The sequence below is a fragment of the Harmonia axyridis genome, chromosome X (assembly GCF_914767665.1).
Source record: "Harmonia axyridis chromosome X, icHarAxyr1.1, whole genome shotgun sequence".
Lineage (NCBI taxonomy): Eukaryota > Metazoa > Arthropoda > Insecta > Coleoptera > Coccinellidae > Harmonia > Harmonia axyridis.
In genome coordinates, this window is record NC_059508.1 from 29,831,409 (window position 1) to 29,838,908 (window position 7,500).

At 40.7% G+C, this 7,500-nt stretch overlaps 2 non-coding genes across 2 annotated transcripts; both read right to left on the minus strand.

Annotated features, from left to right (window-relative positions):
• Window positions 1-1,105: 1,105 nt before the first annotated feature.
• Window positions 1,106-1,224, minus strand: LOC123688288. The gene has a single exon (XR_006749816.1). It is a non-coding gene; the product is annotated as a 5S ribosomal RNA (ribosomal RNA).
• Window positions 1,225-4,956: 3,732 nt separating this feature from the next.
• LOC123688299 lies at window positions 4,957-5,075 on the minus strand. Its single transcript, XR_006749827.1, has one exon. It is a non-coding gene; the product is annotated as a 5S ribosomal RNA (ribosomal RNA).
• Between the last annotated feature and the right edge of the window lie 2,425 nt (window positions 5,076-7,500).

Genomic DNA, 7,500 nt, shown 5'->3' on the forward strand with positions numbered 1-7,500 from the left:
TACGTTTTAAAAACACATTAGAAGGCAACCAAATCGAATTTGAGGAAATTCCACGATCAGAAAATTTTTTTCGAAAAAAAAAAAAAACCGAAAAATATTTTTCGATTCTGATTACTGATTTACGCTTTAAAAACACATTAGGAGGCAACCAAATCAAATTTGAGAAAATTCCAAAATCAGAAAATTTTTTTCGAAAAAAAAAAAAATTCGAGGACACCTCGGTCATGGCAAGTTATTTCCCACAATCCATTCCCCAATCAACGTACATCCCAGAAAAAATCATCTCTCTAACTATCCTGGTTCAAAAGTTGTATCGGAACATTTTCACGTCGAAAATATATCGCTAAGTCCAGACCGATGCACAACGTAAACTAGGGCTGAACCGATGCACCACGTAAACTCGATCTTACCGATGCACCACGTAATCTCAATCTTACCGATGCACCACGTGAACTGGATCTTACCGATGCAGAACGTAAAGTAGATCTTACCGATGCACCACGTAATCTCGATCTTACCGATGCACCACGTAATCTCCATCTTACCGATGCACCACGTGAACTGGATCTTACCGATGCAGAACGTAAAGTAGATCTTACCGATGCACCACGTAAACTCGATCTTACCGATGCACCACGTAATCTCAATCTTACCGATGCACCACGTGAACTGGATCTTACCGATGCAGAACGTGAATTCGATCTTACCGATGCACCACGTAATCTCGATCTTACCGATGCACCACGTGAACTGGATCTTACCGATGCAGAACGTGAATTGGATCTTACCGATGCAGAACGTGAATTCGATCTTACCGATGCACCACGTAATCTCGATCTTACCGATGCACCACGTAATCTCGATCTTACCGATGCACCACGTGAACTGGATCTTACCGATGCAGAACGTGAATTGGATCTTACCGATGCAGAACGTGAATTCGATCTTACCGATGCACCACGTAATCTCAATCTTACCGATGCATCACGTAATCTCGATCTTACCGATGCAGAACGTAAACTCGATCTTACCGATGCAGAACGTAAACTCGATCATACCGATGCACCACGTTATCTCGGCAGACCGATGCAGAACGTAAAAAAAAAGCTTACAGCACGCGGTGTTCCCAAGCGGTCACCCATCCAAGTACTAACCGCGCCCGACGCTGCTTGGCTTCAGTGTTCTGACGAGAACTGGCAATTTCAGCGTGGTATGGCCGTAAACAACAAATATTGCGATATCTTCTATGATATCTCACTTTTGGGAGCGGAAAGGACGTGAACGTTTTTCCTTATAAAAAATGAAATAACTTTTGGATATTAATTCTGATTGTTGATTTAAGCTTTAAGAACACATTAGGACATATCTCAATGAAATTTGAGGGATTTCCGAAATCGAAAAATATTTTTCGAAAAAAAAAAAAAATCCCAGAAGACCTCGGTCATCTCAAGTTTATTTCCATATTCTATTACACAATCAACGTACATCACAAAAGGAACCATCTCTCTAACTATCACAGTTAAATTTTTGTATCGGAACATTTCACGTCGGAATATCTCGCTAAGTCCAGACCGGGGAGATCGGTCGCATCTGACACCGTCCGCTCCGGTCTAACATCGTCTTGGAATCGGGGTAACGATGGAGAGGCGTTTAAGGACGTGAACATTTTTCCTTATAAAAATTAAAGTCGACAATGAATATTGATTCTGATTACTGATTTACTCTTTTAGAACACATTAGAAGGCAACGCAATCAGATTTGAGGAAATTTCAAGATCAGAAAATTTTTTTCGAAAAAAAAAAAAATTCAAGATTACCTGGGTCATGGCAAGTTATTTCCCACAATCCATTCCACAATCAACGTACAACATAGAAGAAATCATCTCTCTAACTATCCTGGTTCAAAAGTTGTATCGGAACATTTCACGTCGAAATACCTCGCCAAGTCCAGACCGGGGCGATAGGTAGTATCTGACACCGTCCGCTCGGGACTGACATCGACTTGGACTCGGGCTGATGATGGGGAGGCGTTTAAGGACGTGAACATTTTTCCTTATAAAAATTAAAGTCGACAATGAATATTGATTCTGATTACTGATTTACGCTTTAAAAACACATTAGAAGGCAACCAAATCAAATTTGAGGAAATTCCAAAATCAGAAAAATTTTTTCGAAAAAAAAAAAAATCCGAAAAATATTTTTCGATTCTGATTACTGATTTACTCTTTTAGAACACATTAGGAGGCAACCAAATCAAATTTGAGAGAATTCCAAAATCAGAAAATTTTTTTCGAAAAAAAAAAAAATTCGAGGACACCTCGGTCATGGCAAGTTATTTCCCACAATCCATTCCCCAATCAACGTACATCCCAGAAAAAATCATCTCTCTAACTATCCTGGTTCAAAAGTTGTATCGGAACATTTCACGTCGTAATATCTCGCCAAGTCCAGACCTCGGCGATAGGTAGTATCTGACACCGTCCGCTCGGGACTGACATCGACTTGGACTCGGGCTGATGATGGGGAGGCGTTTAAGGACGTGAACATTTTTCCTTATAAAAATTAAAGTCGACAATGAATATTGATTCTGATTACCGATTTACGTTTTAAAAACACATTAGAAGGCAACCAAATCGAATTTGAGGAAATTCCACGATCAGAAAAATTTTTTCAAAAAAAAAAAAAATCCGAAAAATATTTTTCGATTCTGATTACTGATTTACTCTTTTAGAACACATTAGGAGGCAACCAAATCAAATTTGAGAAAATTCCAAAATCAGAAAATTTTTTTCGAAAAAAAAAAAAATTCGAGGACACCTCGGTCATGGCAAGTTATTTCCCACAATCCATTCCCCAATCAACGTACATCCCAGAAAAAATCATCTCTCTAACTATCCTGGTTCAAAAGTTGTATCGGAACATTTTCACGTCGAAAATATATCGCTAAGTCCAGACCGATGCACAACGTAAACTAGGGCTGAACCGATGCACCACGTAAACTCGATCTTACCGATGCACCACGTAATCTCAATCTTACCGATGCACCACGTGAACTGGATCTTACCGATGCAGAACGTAAAGTAGATCTTACCGATGCACCACGTAATCTCGATCTTACCGATGCACCACGTAATCTCCATCTTACCGATGCACCACGTGAACTGGATCTTACCGATGCAGAACGTGAATTGGATCTTACCGATGCACCACGTAAACTCGATCTTACCGATGCAGAACGTGAATTGGATCTTACCGATGCACCACGTAAACTCGATCATACCGATGCACCACGTAATCTCGGGCAGACCGATGCACAACGTAAATGACGATCGGGACCGGGGCGATCGGTCGTATCTGACACCGCCGGCTCGGTTCTAACATCGTCAATGAGTCGGGGTTGAAAAAAAGGACGTGAACATTATTCCTTATAAAAATCAAACCCGATCATGGATTTTGATTCTGATTGTTGATTATCGCTATTAGAACATATAAGGAGGCAACCAAATCAAATTTGAGAAAATTCCACGATCAGAAAATTTTTTTCGAAAAAAAAAAAAAATCGTAATCACCTCGGTCATGGCGAGTTATTTTCCGTATTTCATTCCACAATCAACGTATAACATAGAAGAAATCATCTCTCTAACTATCCTGGTTCAAAAGTTGTATCGGAACATTTCACGTCGTAATATCTCGCCAAGTCCAGACCTCGGCGATAGGTAGTATCTGACACCGTCCGCTCGGGACTGACATCGACTTGGACTCGGGCTGATGATGGGGAGGCGTTTAAGGACGTGAACATTTTTCCTTATAAAAATTAAAGTCGACAATGAATATTGATTCTGATTACCGATTTACGTTTTAAAAACACATTAGAAGGCAACCAAATCGAATTTGAGGAAATTCCACGATCAGAAAAATTTTTTCAAAAAAAAAAAAAATCCGAAAAATATTTTTCGATTCTGATTACTGATTTACTCTTTTAGAACACATTAGGAGGCAACCAAATCAAATTTGAGAAAATTCCAAAATCAGAAAATTTTTTTCAAAAAAAAAAAAAATTCGAGGACACCTCGGTCATGGCAAGTTATTTCCCACAATCCATTCCCCAATCAACGTACATCCCAGAAAAAATCATCTCTCTAACTATCCTGGTTCAAAAGTTGTATCGGAACATTTTCACGTCGAAAATATATCGCTAAGTCCAGACCGATGCACAACGTAAACTAGGGCTGAACCGATGCACCACGTAAACTCGATCTTACCGATGCACCACGTAATCTCAATCTTACCGATGCACCACGTGAACTGGATCTTACCGATGCAGAACGTAAAGTAGATCTTACCGATGCACCACGTAATCTCGATCTTACCGATGCACCACGTAATCTCCATCTTACCGATGCACCACGTGAACTGGATCTTACCGATGCAGAACGTAAAGTATATCTTACCGATGCACCACGTAAACTCGATCTTACCGATGCACCACGTAATCTCAATCTTACCGATGCACCACGTGAACTGGATCTTACCGATGCAGAACGTGAATTCGATCTTACCGATGCACCACGTAATCTCGATCTTACCGATGCACCACGTGAACTGGATCTTACCGATGCAGAACGTGAATTGGATCTTACCGATGCAGAACGTGAATTCGATCTTACCGATGCACCACGTAATCTCAATCTTACCGATGCACCACGTAATCTCGATCTTACCGATGCACCACGTGAACTGGATCTTACCGATGCAGAACGTGAATTGGATCTTACCGATGCAGAACGTGAATTCGATCTTACCGATGCACCACGTAATCTCAATCTTACCGATGCATCACGTAATCTCGATCTTACCGATGCAGAACGTAAACTCGATCTTACCGATGCAGAACGTAAACTCGATCATACCGATGCACCACGTTATCTCGGCAGACCGATGCAGAACGTAAAAAAAAAGCTTACAGCACGCGGTGTTCCCAAGCGGTCACCCATCCAAGTACTAACCGCGCCCGACGCTGCTTGGCTTCAGTGTTCTGACGAGAACTGGCAATTTCAGCGTGGTATGGCCGTAAACAACAAATATTGCGATATCTTCTATGATATCTCACTTTTGGGAGCGGAAAGGACGTGAACGTTTTTCCTTATAAAAAATGAAATAACTTTTGGATATTAATTCTGATTGTTGATTTAAGCTTTAAGAACACATTAGGACATATCTCAATGAAATTTGAGGGATTTCCGAAATCGAAAAATATTTTTCGAAAAAAAAAAAAAATCCCAGAAGACCTCGGTCATCTCAAGTTTATTTCCATATTCTATTACACAATCAACGTACATCACAAAAGGAACCATCTCTCTAACTATCACAGTTAAATTTTTGTATCGGAACATTTCACGTCGGAATATCTCGCTAAGTCCAGACCGGGGAGATCGGTCGCATCTGACACCGTCCGCTCCGGTCTAACATCGTCTTGGAATCGGGGTAACGATGGAGAGGCGTTTAAGGACGTGAACATTTTTCCTTATAAAAATTAAAGTCGACAATGAATATTGATTCTGATTACTGATTTACTCTTTTAGAACACATTAGAAGGCAACGCAATCAGATTTGAGGAAATTTCAAGATCAGAAAATTTTTTTCAAAAAAAAAAAAAATTCAAGATTACCTGGGTCATGGCAAGTTATTTCCCACAATCCATTCCACAATCAACGTACAACATAGAAGAAATCATCTCTCTAACTATCCTGGTTCAAAAGTTGTATCGGAACATTTCACGTCGAAATACCTCGCCAAGTCCAGACCGGGGCGATAGGTAGTATCTGACACCGTCCGCTCGGGACTGACATCGACTTGGACTCGGGCTGATGATGGGGAGGCGTTTAAGGACGTGAACATTTTTCCTTATAAAAATTAAAGTCGACAATGAATATTGATTCTGATTACTGATTTACGCTTTAAAAACACATTAGAAGGCAACCAAATCAAATTTGAGGAAATTCCAAAATCAGAAAAATTTTTTCAAAAAAAAAAAAAATCCGAAAAATATTTTTCGATTCTGATTACTGATTTACTCTTTTAGAACACATTAGGAGGCAACCAAATCAAATTTGAGAGAATTCCAAAATCAGAAAATTTTTTTCGAAAAAAAAAAAAATTCGAGGACACCTCGGTCATGGCAAGTTATTTCCCACAATCCATTCCCCAATCAACGTACATCCCAGAAAAAATCATCTCTCTAACTATCCTGGTTCAAAAGTTGTATCGGAACATTTTCACGTCGAAAATATATCGCTAAGTCCAGACCGATGCACAACGTAAACTAGGGCTGAACCGATGCACCACGTAAACTCGATCTTACCGATGCACCACGTAATCTCGATCTTACCGATGCACAACGTAAACTAGATCACACCGATGCAGAACGTAAACTCGATCTCACCGATGCACCACGTAAACTAGGGCAGACCGATGCAGAACGTAAACTCGATCATACCGATGCACCACGTAAACTCAGGCAGACCGATGCAGAACGTGAACTCGATCTTACCGATGCAGCACGTAATCTCGATCTTACCGATGCACCACGTAAACTCGGGCAGACCGATGCAGAACGTGAACTCGATCTTACCGATGCACCACGTAAACTAGGGCTGACCGATGCATCACGTAAACGACGATCGAGAGGCGCGAAAGGACGTGAACGTTTTTCATTATAAAAATTGAAATAAATGATAAATAATGATTCTGATTGTTGATTATCGTTTTTAATATGCATTAGGAGGCAACCAAATGAAATTTGAGGAAATTCCGATAACAGAAAATTTTTTCGAAAAAAAAAAAAAATTCATGAAATCCTCGGTCATCGCAAAATATTTACCATATTCTGTTCGATAATCAACGTATATTTAAGAAGGAATCATATCTGTATCTATCTTGGTTCAAATTTTGTATCGGAACATTTTGACCAAAGTCCGAGCTTCGGCCGAAACAGACACCGCTGACCTGGCCTATCGATCGACCGAGAGTCGGGGATAGAGCGTAAGTGTTGTCTGGAGGGGAACCCTGTGCTCTCCTGACATATATAGGGAAGGTGGTCGCGTTGGGCGATGCAGAACGTTTGGATCGGGAATTATATTTTTGGTTCAGCTATTGGAATATGGTTTATTGTTGGTATATATTGGCGAAATAACGTTCTTACTGACTGGGGATATTCATAAAAATGAGTCCGGAGATTTTCAGATCGAAGTCCGAGTGATCCGACTTGGAAGGCGTGTTGGGTGGGTCGAGATGGCTTAGATCGATCAGACGAGGCGGGCTAAGTGTTGACGTCATGCATCGGTCCATTTTCAGATTGAGTCCGAGTAATCCGACTTTGAAAGAGTGTTGGGTGCGTCGAGACTGTATAGATAGATCGGACGAGGCGGACTAGGTGTTAACGACATGCATCGGTATATTTTCTGATCGGAGTCCGAAGAAATCGGCCCTAGTAGGCGCAGCG